Source organism: Cervus elaphus, chromosome 1, assembly GCF_910594005.1.
Source record: "Cervus elaphus chromosome 1, mCerEla1.1, whole genome shotgun sequence".
Taxonomy (NCBI): domain Eukaryota; kingdom Metazoa; phylum Chordata; class Mammalia; order Artiodactyla; family Cervidae; genus Cervus; species Cervus elaphus.
The window spans coordinates 73292646-73308082 of record NC_057815.1 but is presented as its reverse complement, the minus strand read 5'-3'; the positions used below and the strand labels follow the sequence as shown (position 1 = coordinate 73308082).

General features: G+C 36.8%; 1 pseudogene; it reads left to right on the top strand.

The window, feature by feature from the left end:
- Positions 1–4195: 4195 nt before the first annotated feature.
- Positions 4196–5044, top strand: LOC122702589 (annotated as a pseudogene).
- Positions 5045–15437: the final 10393 nt, after the last annotated feature.

The following is a 15437-nucleotide window of genomic DNA, read 5'->3' as shown; positions in this document are numbered from 1 at the left end:
CACTGGATACAGGCTGCTCTACTAGAGCAGCCTTCTCTGGCCTAGGGTGATTTTGGGAAAGGGATTTTCAGGTAAGAGCTGTCAACAGCCATATCCCAGCAACTGAGGGCATCAGCCCTGAAGAGGGACCAGTGTGGCTCAGTACAGTATCATTTACATTGATTGAAAAGAAAGGTAATATGTCCTGGCATTTCTCTTCTCTCTGGATTCCTCTCCAAATTCAGCCTTCTCAAGAGGGACATTTCCCACAATTTAAAAAAGACCCTTTGTCACAGTTCCACTGCATTTTCCACCCAATTCATCACAACTATTTTTTCTTCTTTATTCCTTCCATGTAAAGGTTTCTGGACTTGGTTTGCTACCATAATTTACACACAATGCAGAGATGATGTGTCCTTTTCAAAAATGTGCTTTTTCTTAATAGCTTCTCACCCTTTTAACCAACTTGACAAACTGCCTTAGGATATTAACAATGATACATTCTCACCTGGAGGGAAATGTTTAAAATGTAATTTGAATAGGTAGTTAAGCATGTTTGCCTGAAGGTGTTATCATTTGGTAATTTGATATTTTAATATCAAATGTAAGTTCTTGACACGGCCTGCCCTTTCCAGAGGAGACCCATAAAAATAACATGTGTCTCTGAACAATTTCCTGGCTGAGGCAGGTTGTATTTTGTGTCCCCAATGATAATTATCTTCACTGCATTGTAAAGAATGTGTTGTACACCAAATTCTCTATTAACAATCACAATATGTAGAAATTATCTTCATCCTAGAACATCTCAAGGGTCCAGGCTGTTTGTATATGACAACAGCTCGCTGAGATTCAAATTATTGAAAATTCAAAGAAATGAATAGAAAAAAACATGGCTATTTTACCATCAGTTTTTAACAGAAATGTATTGTAATTAAGATGTAAAAAAAAAAAGGATCTTTGAATCAGTCTAGTCAGATGAAGAAGGAGGAGGAAGGGGAAGGAGAGTAGGAGGAGAAGGGAAGGAATAATACCAAAGGAAATATGAGTAGAAGCATCCTGAGGTTTTGCCTCAAAAAATAGAATTAGTGAATTAAAAAAATAGACACCCTTTTATGCCATTAAGAATAATTAACAATTGGATAAATAATATTTAAATTTTTAAAGATATATGAATAAACTATAAAACTTCTAGTATTCTAAAATTTAATTTGAAGGGAACTACAAACTTTAAATAATGAGGTGAAAGTCTTGGCAGGTGAGGAAATCAATTCTTGATATTTAGGACACTGACCTTCTAAAGCCTCCCTCACTCATAATGCAGACATTGATTTTAATTTCCTTCTCAATTAACAAGGTCTCTTTTTTACATTATGTTTAAAGGTTAGAGTAAAATGACTGAAAAAGTATATATAAATAAACTAAAAAGGGATATATTAAAAAATATATATAAATCAGATAACTAAAAAAAGGATATATAAATCAGATAAATAACTTTGAGCAGTTATATGATGAACTAAAGGCTATGTGAGTAGAAAAATCCCAAGAAGTATGCACAGAAAATATTTTTTCTCTTTTTTCTTTTCTTGCAGATAAGTTTTGAAGACAGGGGTGTCCCGGGTGGCACAGTGGTAAAGAATCCACTTGCCAATGCAGGAGGTGCAAGAGATATGAGTTCAATCCCCAGGTTGGGAAGATCCCCTGGAGTAGGAAAGGGTAACCCACTCCAATATTCTTGCCTGGGAAATCCCATTGACAGATAAACTGAGCAGACTATAGTCATGGAATCTTAAAGAGTCTGCCATGACTGAGCACATACACACACACACACACACACACACACACTGATATAACCCATGCTGATACTTTGTATTCTGTATTCGATGCTTTAGTTAACTGTATCAAAGCTTTAAACCTCCAAGCAATGACAATGAGTGGCATTATACTTGCGTGCGTGCTAAGTCACTTTAGTCATGCCTGACTCTTTGTGACACTTTGGACTGTAGCCCACAGACATCTCTGCCCACGGGATTCTTCAGGCAAGAATACTGGAGTGGGTTGCCATGCCCTCCTCCAGGGGATCTTCCCGACCCAGGGATCAAATGTGGGTCTCTTACATCTCCCTGCATTGGCAGGCAGGTTCTTTACCACTAGTGCCAACTGCGAAGCCCTGCATTATACTTGCCCCCTTGTATAATCTGTGGAGGAGGAAGCAAGCAGAGAGGTGAAGGGGGTTACAATGGAAGCAGCTCTTCCCCCTCTTTCCTGTTTGCCCATTTCTGTTCCCCTCTAACCTTAAAGGAACATAATAAGGAATATGATCACTAAGCTATTGAAACTGATTCCAGACTTATGCTCTCCTAAATACACACAATGCCTTGGCTAACCTGTTGATTCTTTTCCTAGATATGAAGAAGTAAGTAGCCCCCAAAAGCCCCCCAAAGCAATCCTGCAGGCCAATCACTGGGGCAAGATAATATCTGAGGTGACAGCCAGTCAGTCTGCACACAGTGGAGATGCAGAACCTAACTTCCTGCCTCCATGATTCACTGGGGTCCTTTCCCCTTCATTTTTCCTTTTAAACATTGTCATGGATCGGCAGAATCTTTGGACTTGGTCTCTGGACACAAGTCACCATCTCCTCAGATTGCAAGCTTTTCTGATTAAAGCATCTTTCTTTTCTACCGACACGTGCCCCTGGAATTGGCATGTGAACAGTGAGCAGCTGAACCTGGGTTAGGTTACAAGATACAAAGAACATAATAATGAGAGGTAATTGTAATTATCCTGAACCCCATTAGTACACACACCAGGCCACCTGAAAGGATAAAGGAAGAAAAGGGAAAAAAAACACACCGCCTAATGTGCAAGAAAAAGTTATAATCCTTTCTTAAGATAACTTTAATATATGGCTTTGTTGAGTTGTAATTTCATTTTTTCTGTTAGCTCTCTAATATGCACTTAACTTGATCAAAAAAAAGTGTCCTATATGATGAAATACTCCTGTTAGTGAGATGTCTGAGGCACCTAGCCTAGACAGAGAGATAGACAATGTATCCCCACCCCCCACTAACTTGATAAGGTTGTTGACTTAACATAATGCAAGGTAAAACTGTGATTCAATTATGAAAAGCATTTAAAAAATTAAAAACAATAGTGTCTTAAGGAATACTAATAAATTAGGAACTGTTAATGAACAGAGATTGATTATAATTATTGACCATATATATGAATATAGGTGTCTCTAAGGTAAAGCTTCATTTGACAAACTCAGTTAGAATGACTTTCGTAAGAGCAAGGAAGACTGTATTTGTCTGAACTCTATCTGGAATAATCAAACAATTAAATTGGATGTGGAGGGAAAGGGAAAAAATATACAGATAAACCTCTGAGACCGCTTGCTACTATGGAGGACGGCAGGTCTGACACAAGAACAAAGTGTAGGTGGTGGCCAGTGATTCACTCATGAAACCAATTGAGAACAAGCAGGGAATGACATTTATAACCCAGATGCATGAATACCAATTTCCAGAGCAAGGGTAATAAAATAAACATGAAATTTTGACACATAATGATTTCTTTTATGAACTAATAAAATTTTATACATATTCATATATTTTTATGTATACATAATTTTTATGTATTGAGAATGATCTTCAGAATAAAAATATGCATAATGAGCATTATTGGTAAGAGGAGCTTCCCATTATGTGTAGTTGGATGAATTATAGAAAAGCACCTGCTGAATTAAATGAGGCTACATTTCAGGCTACTAAAAACTTGTGTTTGAAATTACTGTGCTGTTTTCAGTGGTGTTGAGCCATCATAGACAAATGGGCTCGGTGCCTCAAGGCTACAAGTAAACAGTGGTGGTTCTTATTTTGTTTTTAAAAAAGACAGTGATTAGCTACATACAAACTTTAAAGCCTGAAGTAGATCTTAAGCACAATTTCATAATTACTAAAGAAATGGGGCTCTTTGTTTTTCCTTCTTTGACAGACAGTTGCATCTTCTTGTGCAATACTAGCCACATCCCTGAGACATAGTCATGAAGGTCAGAGTAAATGGATTTGGCTATATTGGGTGCCTGGTCACCAGGATGCTTTTAATTCTGGTCAAATGGATATTATCATCAATGATTCCTTCGCTGACCTTGGCTACATGGTCTACTTGCTCCAATATGATTCCATAGCAAGTTATACCACAATCAAGGCTGAGAATGGGAAGCTTGTCATCAGTGGAAGGCCTAGTTCCACCTTCCAAGAGCAAGACGGGATGCTTGGAAGCACCCACATCAAATGAGGTGATGCTGGTGCTAAATATGTTGTAGAAACCACTGATGCCTTCATTAACTTAGAGAAGCCTGGGACTCACCGAAAGAATGGAGCTCAAGGGTCTTCATCATCCCTGTCCCTTCTGCCGATGTCCACATGTTTGGGCATGGATCATGAGAATCATGACCATAACCTCAATATTGTCAGTATTGTCAGCAATGCCTGCTCTACCACCAGCTGCTTGGCCCCTCTGACCACGGCCACCCAGGATGACTTTGGCAACTCATGATGCCTGCCACTCAAGGCCACTGTCTGTGTCAACACTGCCACACAGAAAGTCTCAGATGGCTCCTCTGGGAAGCTGTGGCATGCTGGCTGTGGGGCTTCCCAGAAGACCATCCTCCCTGCTTCTATGGGCATTGCTAAGACTATGAACAAGGTCACCCCTTGAGCTGAACTGGAAACTCACTGGCTGGCATGGCCTCCCATTTCTCAGCTCCAATGTGTCATGAATCTGACCTATAGTCTGGAGAAAGCTGCCAAATATGATGACATCAAGAAGGAAGGTGGTGAAGCAGGCAACAGAAGGTCCCCTAAAGGGCATCCTGGATGACACAGAGGAACAGGCTGCCTCCTGTAATTTTAACAGTGATACACCCTCTTTCACCTTTAATGCTGGGGCTGGCATCACCCTCAGTGACTTCTCTGTCAAGCACATTTCCTGCTATGACAATGAGTTTGGCAAAAGCAAAAGGGTGGTGGGCTTTACGATCCATGTGGTTTCCAAGGAATAAGAGCTCCCTGAACCATGAGCCTCAGTGAAAACAAGAGAAGGAAAAAAGAGGCCCTCAGCTATTGAGGAGCCTTTGCCCCAACTCAATCCCCCAACACACTGAGAATCATCCATCCTCAAAAGTTTCCATGCCAGACTTCCTGTAGAAAAGGGAGAGCATTAGGGAGCCCTACCTGGTCATGTATCATCAATAAAGGAAAATGTATATAGTCAAAAAGGAAAAAAAAAAAGAAAGAAATGCTTTACAAACATTTAGAAATGGAAGTGGAGATCAGCAGGAACTAGGAAAAGTTTACAAAGGATGAGTCAGGTCAGTCTAGCTTCATTCTCCTTTGGACAAAAATTCTAAAAAAGTGGTTTATGTTCATCTGGATTAAGCAAGGCATTTGGCAGTCACAACAGAAACATAACCTCGATAATCATACAAGGAAATAGACTTATGAGTGCCTAAAACCATATCAAATATCCTAGTTACTTGACTGATTAAATCTTAGAGCACAATTTTCTATTGTTTTTCAAAGATCTTTTTTTTTTCCTTCTTTCTTCTTAAAAATAGCTATCGCATTTGAGCATCTACTATATGTTAGGCATTGTGATTATCCCTTGACATGAACTCTATACTCACAATAATCAAAGAGATAGATATTCTTCAAATTTTAACATTACCTAAATTATAAGATTGGGTCCAAGGGCACCAAGCTAGAGTCAGGAAGCATAAGCTTTTCAAATGTGCAAAGTATATGAAGCTGTAGGAAAAAAAAACATGTTGGATTATAGACTCAGGCTCTAATATAATCTAAGCTCATTAGTACATTAGATTAAATGTAAGATTCATAGATATTAATATTTTTTTAGCAAGCTTATTGTGAGTTGGTAGTATTGCCATGGCTGCTGAGAAAATGAAAAGATTCTTTGGTCTTATTGTAGGATAAGACTATCTGAAGAAAGGGAAGTGGCATGCTTCTTGTTGTTGTTTTTTTTCAATATTTTCAGTTCCAAGCTCTATACTTTAATACAGAGTGCACCTATTAAGATTTTTTTCCCCCTTATTAATGACAGAGACTCCATATGCAAGGAGGGAATTTTTGTATTTATAGAAAAACTGACAACAGTTTTCAGTTAACCTATAAACCTGGAGAAAGGGCTGATAAAACCTTGACTTGAAGGATGGAAAATAGAGTCTCAGAGCCAGTTTCTCTCTCTGCTTATCACTGCTCATTTTATATGTTGGTCTTATCCTCTGTTATTTCATATAGGCCTTCTCCACTGGCAGAGGACATTTCTATCAAGAGTGTCAGATTAGCTGTTCCAGTGAAAAGAGAAAGCTTCTTTTGGCCCGATACCCTGATGGCAATCCCTGAGAAAAATTCTGTTTGGCCATGCTGTAGCCATATAGAAACCTTTGTCCCAATCACTACTGACAGAGAGATGGGGTAATATGGTTGGCCATGATTTCATCCTATGATCACTTTCAGGGCCAGTGGCAGCACGGAGTGTGGGTGAAAGCCGAATCTGTTACTAGAAGAAAGAGGATGAAGCGCCGGCTGAGCACATTACACTTGGTACATTAACATTCAACATGTTCTGAAGGGAACAGGGAAAGAAAAGAGAATTGAAACTCTGATGAAGACAAGATGAAGAAATAGAGATAGTTATTCTTAAAAAAGGAGGGGGGGCAGTTCAGAGAGACAAAAGGTTTGCTAAAAAAGGAAATATAAACAATGTCTACATAGGTCAAGGGTCAGAATCTAAACATCCTCATTGGAAAAAGGATTTCATTTTAAAGGTAATTTCAACTTTATGATATTTTAACTTTCAAAGACCCAGAGCTGACCAAGAGGTCTCTAGATGAAATAGAAACCTTGCCATTTTCGTTTAAAGGTATAAGATGTTTTACCACTTGCCAGGGGAAGTTGCAGATGGGTTTATTAGTATCTGACAAATGGCTAGACTAAATCACTTTAAGTAAGAGAGAAGCAATGGCTAATCCTAGATTTTAAAGTAAAATATGAACATGAATCCAAGTTTTGGTACTTATTATTTATGTGAAAGCTTCCCTCATAGCTTAATTGGTAAAGAACCTGCCTGCAATTCAGACACCGGGGTTCGATCCCTGGATCTGGAAGATCCCCTGGAGAAGGAAATGGCAACCCATTCTAGTAAGTATTCTTGCCTGGAGAATCCCATGGACAAATGAACCTGTCAGGCTACAGTCCATGGGGTCGCAAGAGTCGGACACGACTTATTAATTAAACCACCACAGCCCATTTATGTGAACTCAGACAAACTGACTACTTTCTTTTAGCCTCATTTTTTTTTAATCACACCACATGACATGCCAGATCTTAATTCATGGATCAAACCCATGCTGCCTGCAGTGGAAGCACAGAGTCTTAATTGCTGGACTGCCGGGGAAGTCCCTGGTCTCATTTTTGAAGTAGGATTATTATTCTTACCTTGCAGGACTGCTGTGAGTGTTGGAGATAGTCTATGGAGAATTTCTTGTTCATTGATATATCTTAATAAATTATAGCTTATGTGTATAACTGAGATTCACTGACACCTTTGAAATATGGAAGCATGCCATGTCCAGACCAAAATAAACCCTTATAGATACATAGATCATAGCTATGTAAGTACCTGTGGGTTTGGTATGGGAGAAGGATCAGGAGTGGAAGGGTAACTGAGTGCATATGGCAAGAATGCAACATGAAAATGTGTCAAGTCTGTCTGGCATTGAAATACACAGGAAAACATAGGAATTTATGGTAGCTTTCAGAAAATTTAGATTAGCACAGAGGGTCTAAACATGTATTTCATGAGGATTAAGTGAAATAATAAATGAAAACTTGCTTAGAATAATTTCTAGTACCCAATTAGAGATCAAGAAAAGTTCATTATTGTTTCTACTAAAGCTTATCATATGCTCTCCTTCTACTAGATGGTGAGCTTCTCAAGACACGAATTATGTCATAGTAATCTATTTCCTAAGATTTCAGTATAAGGCATGGTGTTTTCTAGGCCCTTATATAAAAGACAGTGAAAAAAGGAATTGTGGTATCATGAACAAAAACACATTGAGGGCACAAAATAAAAATTTTGACACAAATCAGTGTGTGCAATTACATCTACAAGCTTGGAATAGAAGTGAAAGAAATGAACTCTGATTAGTAATAGAAAAGGTGAAATAAGCATGGAAAAAATGAGGATCAAAAATGGTGAAGGATAGGGGATAAAACTGACAGGCAGAAGTATAGCATTCTGAGTCTGCATGTTTTAGATGATGATATTTATGTAACTCAAATCAGAAATATATCAATAATTTCACAAAAATGTGCACTTCCATATTCTATGTCTGTGTCTGATGCCTTCAGGATTTAAGTTTCTGTGATCAGTTTCAGTCTGAAATAGCATTTTCATATTCATCACACTTGCTTTCTAAACCAGGGCTCAACCTATCAGTTAGCAGGTACCTATGCCAGCTTGATTCCACTCAAATTATCTGCCTGGTCCCTGTTTAGTGTTTATCACTCTTGCTCTAATTAAGAGCTTCCCAATGTTTTCCACACCATGGCACACATAGAAAATGACAACACTTTGTGGAGCCACTGAACTAATGGAAGAATCTCCTAAGAAATTACCCAGAGTTCCAGCTGCCGCAGGCCCTGCCCTGGGGCCCTGAGGCTGGGGGAGGGAAACTGTATTTCAGCAGACCTATAAATAACCACCTAGGGCTATTAATAAAATAGGTCACTCCAGTTGGGAGGCTGTGCTGTCAACTCTCCCTATAAAGAGATACAGAAGGTTTGATATATTTGTTTGTTCAATGTGTAGGGTAGATACCCTTCTAGGCATGGAGATGCATCAGTGTATAGGACAGAGTCCGTGCCCCCTACAAACTAGGTTACAAATGGTTAAATGATCCAGTCAAGTCTACAAGACTCAAGGTCACAGCTAGAATCTGTAACCTGAGACATAACTCAGTTACTGCCAAGGGAAGAAATGCTAAAACGTTTATACTATAAAATTAATTTGTCATTCTATGGTGAGGAAAGGGATTGCCAAGTTTTCTAACTTAAACTTTTGTCAAGGCACTTCCCTATGGTCAGCTGATGGCTCTGATTCCACACTTCCAAGGCAGGGGGCTCGGGTCCGATCCCTGGTCAGGGAACTAGATCCCACATGCCACAACTAAAAGATCCTCTGTGCTCCAACAATGATCAAAGATCCCATGTGCTGCAACTTAGACCCAGCACAGCCAAATAAATGAATAAAATAAAATTTTTTTAAAGATTGTCAATATGTCCCTATTAATTTTGAATGTGAAAGAATTGTTCTTGGTTAAAGTTTGCACTTGAAACTTTTCTCAGTGAATATGCTCAAAGAAAGGAACAAAGATTTCGGAGGTCAGGTTATCTCTGATACAGGCAAGTTAATATTTTTCTTCTGGGATCTTCAATATGAAATATCTACCATCATGTTTTTGCCTGGATAACACTCCTGCTTACCATGGGGTAGTAGAAGAGGGAGGTGATAGGCTGTCAAAAGCATTACCAGGTGAGAAAGGATCCTTCTATCATTAAGATGAGGCAAGCCTGGCAGAAAGCACATTTAAACTGTTTAAGAAAGTAAAATTTTAATGCACACGATTGCTAATTATAAAGGCATTTTCAGTTTTCATTAAAGTGGGTCCCTGGGGATCTCTACTTGGAATACTTTGTTAAATGATTTATTCAAATCACTGTATATAATTTAAAATAATAATCTGGCTGTCTTTATTTATTCAATGATTCAAACTTTTTCTTAATTTTTTATAATGAGTGGTGATGAATGATAAGATTACATAATTTTTATGTATTGAAGGGTTTTCCATATACTTCTATGTGGGTCCATGCAGATGCCTATCCATCTAAAAAGCAGTAATTTCTAAACATAATAACAGAGGGGCAAATATAACCATTCTCACTGACCCTGGATTAGGTAGTTCATATTAATTCTATTATTGACACATTTTTATAAATGGTAGCAAGTCCCTTGCTACAAAGAGTCAAAGGCATGAAATATGACTCAAAGCCCTTAACCAGTCCAGATTACAAAAATTCGGAATTTACCTAAAAAATTGTCCATTCTTCAACTACTCTTCAAATATTTAATTGTGATTTTAGTATAATTATGTTAACTTAGGCTTCCAGTGTGTAGATTGGAATTTAATGTGTTATAAATACCTCCAGAAGCTAAGCATTTGGATTAGGTAATGATGCATATAATATGACTAATTAAGCACATTCTGTGTTTAATGCTGGATTAAAGTGTTAAACTGCACAGAAGAACAGAACATCAACCCTGTGAAAAATTCACAGTGATAAAAAGGAGTTGAAGGATGACCATTTGGGTTTTTGTGTAGCCTTAGAATTAGGGTCCATCTGTTTTGAAACAAGGGTGAAGTCCTATCTGTTACATACAAGGAGAACAGGATGGGTGGTTTTTGAGCATCTTTCTTGAGCCAAGACATGGTGTCAAGATCTCTATCAGAGACTCTCAAATTATACAGTGCCTCTCAGATCAGCTGAAGACCTTGTTACAAAGCAGATTATGACCCAGAAAGTCTGGGGACTATGACACAACTTGACTTGGGCTGTGTACTCAAAGTTTTCCTCAATAAGCTCCCATGCAGGGCTGATGCTGTTGGTCCTCAGACCACACTTAGAGCAGCAAGCATCTCCACACCATGTGGCAGCACATTCATTTTACACGTGAGTAGAGGTTGGCAAGAAGGCTGAGTGCTTTGAGCAGCATCTCTCAACTCTGCAGAATATTCAGACTCATAGTGGGATTGATTTTAAAACCCCAGCTGTTTCTCTTATCCAGTACATTTTTCACATCCCTAGAAGTCAATAAGCTGAAAACAGAGATGACGAGGAAACTCCTTCCAGGGATTTTTAAATACAGTGAAGCCGATTCTTATTTTGGAGAAGAGTTTGAAACGCTTCTCATATCACTTCAATTAGTCTGTCCTTTCTCCTTTGCTCTCACGAACATTTTTCCTGCTTCTAATGTGGTTGCTTCCTTTGAGCTGTGCCATTTAAGAAAATAAAAGGGAAAAAGAAATGATGACTTGAGAAAATGTGACTGAGGAAATTATGTTATTCTAAAGCCATTTATAGAAGGCATAGAGCATGTGATTTATATTTAACATGACTTAATATTTCCTGACTCCATGGTGCAGTACAAGAGGGTGAAGTATCTGCTATGTTCCCTGTCTAGATTTTCAGTAGCTTTGAGGGTTGCCAAGGTAACGATAACTTTGGTTAGCATCAGAGTAAATAAGGACCCAAAAATCCCTGAAATTTCATTTTCTATGTTATCATGTCACTTGGAGTAATAGTAATACAGGCTGTCTCCTTCTGCCCTCATCTTCCAACTGGCTTTTCCTACATTGCTGCATTTAATGATTAGCTTTTCGGGAAAATACATTACAAACAAGAAGCTTCCAAAATCCTTTAATCTGTTGCAGCCAACAGGTGCAGGAAAGACAGCACTCTGCCCACAAAAGTGCTTCAGTAAATAGACAATGTGCTTTGGCTGTGAAGTTGAGGTAGCAACATATCATAGGAAACAGAAGAGGGAAATGCAGGACCTGGCTGCTGAGTCTCACGCTCCAGGGTGAACACATGAAATTAGGCAAATAAAACTCCAGATCAATAAAAGCCAATTACTTCACTGTTTCTTATGTAATGCAACAGGCAATCAGATGCTGTAAAATTCAGTGCAATATATATAATCCCTTAGATAGATGAACTATGTCTTTTCTGAGATTTGGTTTGGTTTGATTTAGCTTAAGTTTCATATTTACAGCTCTCAAACATCCCTCCTAACAATGCACTGGGTCTGAGAAATACAATCCTGCTACACAGAAGGAACATAGAGAATTTCCTTAACTGTTGTACCAGATTTATCAAACGAGTATGTTAATCTTCCCTCCATTAAAAATTAACAATCTTATAACAAAAAATTTAGAGAACATAGAAGTACTCAAACCCATCCAGATTGCCCAAACACACTATTTTGGTTTCTATTTGTTTTCCTTCCAAGCATTTTAACACCATTAAGATCTTACTATTTACATAATGTTGAAACAGGCTTTTTACCTAAAAAAATAAAATATTTTTTAATGTTTGATCTCTTCTCAAACGTGCTTCATGACAAGTTATTTAACCATTTCCTTCCTTATTGGATATCCACATGATTTCAAAAACATGCTTATTTTATTTTAAGGAAATACTGCATTAACTACCTCTGCATCAAAGGTTAAAGGTTTTCCCCTTTATTTATCATACTTTTCTTTGTATATATTGCTAAAGTAGAATTACTAAGCTAAAAGGAATATACATTAAGATTCTTCACAGGAGTTATTTTAAAAAATAATTTTTTAAAATCCCATGAGTTTTGATTAAATGCATCATCATGTGTAGCAACGTCTTTTTTTTAAATACATGAAAACGGAAGTAGCTGAGAATAATTATCAAAAGCACACAATTAGCATTCGAATCTACCTAAATTCAAGAGCATATGAATAGAAAATTTTTAACTTTTCTTCCAGATCTTGCCACATAGATGGTATGACAAGAGTCTAGAACTCTAGGGTCTATAACTATTGCAATATGGTCTATTAATTCCATTTTATAGAGGAAAAAATAAAAGTCAAAAAGAAAAAAGTTAAACAAGTGGTAAAATCTCCTGTCTCCCAGGTCAGGTGCTATTTCCAACAGCCAGTGCTTCTGGTGTATGCATACAGACTTCAAATGTGGATTTTCTGATCTAACCTTCCACAAACTATTTTGAAAATGCATGCTTTATGCGATTTAGTATTTAAGTTCACTAAGCTTTGATGAGATAAATAGTGCTTTCCTCTTGTCATGATGTCATTACCTACTCAGTGTACTTTTTCTCCTTTATTTAGAAGCATGTCATGTACATTCAATTCTCTAAATCCTATAATAAATGCTTTTTTTAACCTCATGTGTTCTCGACTTCAACCTTTTATCATAAAAGCCTGTTTGTTCACCTTCTGACAGCTCTCCACAGCTCATCACCCTGCCGGCTGCAGCTAAACCATACAATTGTGTGAATTTCAATATATAGAAAAAAGATGAAAGATGGAAAAAAATAATAGATAATGGACCTATGATAAGTCAAAGAATTAACAAAAAGGGTCAAATTACCTGAAGTTCAAACTAAAAGACATCAAAGAGGGAAAGCCAAGTACTAAAATAAGAGATAATAGAAGATGATTAGGGGAAAAATGATAATAAAAGAGAGATAATAGTTTGTAACTGGGAAGAGAAATTGTAAAGAACTAGAAATAAATGGGTGAGATAGAATTAAAGGTATAATAATGAGAACTGAAAAATAATAGTGGATGTAGTGAGGGATAAAGCTGTCATATTATCCGACGAAGATGGGGATCGAGGGAACTGTTCCTGTGGGAAGTTTCCAACGCCCTGGTCTAAGTTATTATATTCAGATATGCAGCAGAGTCTTGGGGATATAAAAGTCAAGTGGGATAACACAAAAATTAGGTAATTATAATGGTGGCAAGCCAGTCCTGTGATTTAAAACAGCAGATTTAAGAAAAATCTTTAGGCTTCTTTTTCCATAAAGAAAAAAGCATTCCACTCACAAATGTATATGATTCGTCTCTCAATTCATCTTATACAAATGAGATATTCTGGGTCAAAATTATCTTCATTGGAAGATGGGTCAAGTGTGTGCACAGGTATGAGCATCTTTCTCTCAAAACATCTCTCCTAGAATTGTGTGCCCTAAGATTTTTGTTCACGTCTGCCTTCTTAACTATTCCCCTAATGCTATTACTCATGTGCTTTGTTATTTAAAAGTTTAATTTTGACTTGATCTGATTGATCATTTGAGTGCCCGGGTTTTACAGTACAATTATATTTACAAAATTACCAAAGTACTTATAACAAGCAATAACATAGCCTGAATTTGATTCTCTGTAAATCCCAGAGGTATATAAGTTATTGCTGTTGCTTTATTTGAACATGGATTTTTTCAAAAATAAAAAAGACTTTCAAATACACTATTTTATTATGTGGCTAGGGGCTTACATAATCCATGCTGTGAAATTGATCCAGTTAGAATGCACAACTGCATTTGAGCAAGACACCAATGCAGTAACCTGGAGGCCTTAAACTCTGTCCAGAATAGAATACATCCTTGGCTACAATATAGTGTGCAAGTTGGGAATACAATACTATTATCATCTATAAATGAATAGATGAATAAATGAGTTAATTAATTACTAAAAGTTTTCACTCCTACCTAAACTAGACTCAGTATACAACTGATACTGTCAATAACACTAAATTATTAATCTTCAGGGAAATCTCTGAGTATTACATGTAAGTCCCAACTATAGTCGACATGAGAAATATAGTCATCTACCCATTCTCATCTAACAGTCTGATCACAGTTCACATTGCAAGGCCATGTTCATTAACACATTAATTGTTGACCATATGATATAGGTTGCATTGTATTTGGCTGCAGGTGAAGTAATATTATTCATGGAGTAACAATATCAACTTTATTACCCAAATGGCCTATAAGATCGATTTGATTTAATTGTATACAAATAAAACAGAAAATGCCAAACACAGTCGAAGTCAGTGAGACTTAAAAAAAAAAAAATCATGTTTGTAAGAACAAGACAGTTTACCTATTAACACCAATAACATTAAATATCTATCTTTAAATGCTGATCAGTCAAAGATAACTAATGTAAGATGCAACTATTGAAAATGAGGAAGCAAATTCTTTATTAAAACTTCCAGCTGCTTCCCTATTAGAAATAAATTAAAATTCAGTAATAAAACAGTTAGCTACAAAATATACAAATTACACAAAATTTTTAGATTATGAATAATTCTCATTTTAAAAGTATAAAGGAAAGTTACAGCATTGTTAAATATATAAGGGGATTTAAAATATGACAAAGATGGCATTATAAATAAATGAGTACAAAATAGAATTTTGAAGATAAATATCTAGAAAATATAAAGTGGGCTTATGCTTTGTTTTTTACTTTGTCTAGTTCTCTCCATATAGAAAAATTAAACATACAAATAGTAAAATAAAATGGCATTTTTTAAAATTTCAAGCTGTGGAGACTTTTCCAAACAAGATAAAAATGCCCCAAGTCACAAACGAAACAGTGATAGATTTGACAGCATAAATATTAAAAACCAAACCAAATAAAATGACTCTGTATGGCCAAAGACATCAGAATCAGGTCTAAAATTCACTTTACAATTAATGGGAGCAGGTGAGGAATATAGATTTAATTCAGATATAGATAATATAGCTATGCACAG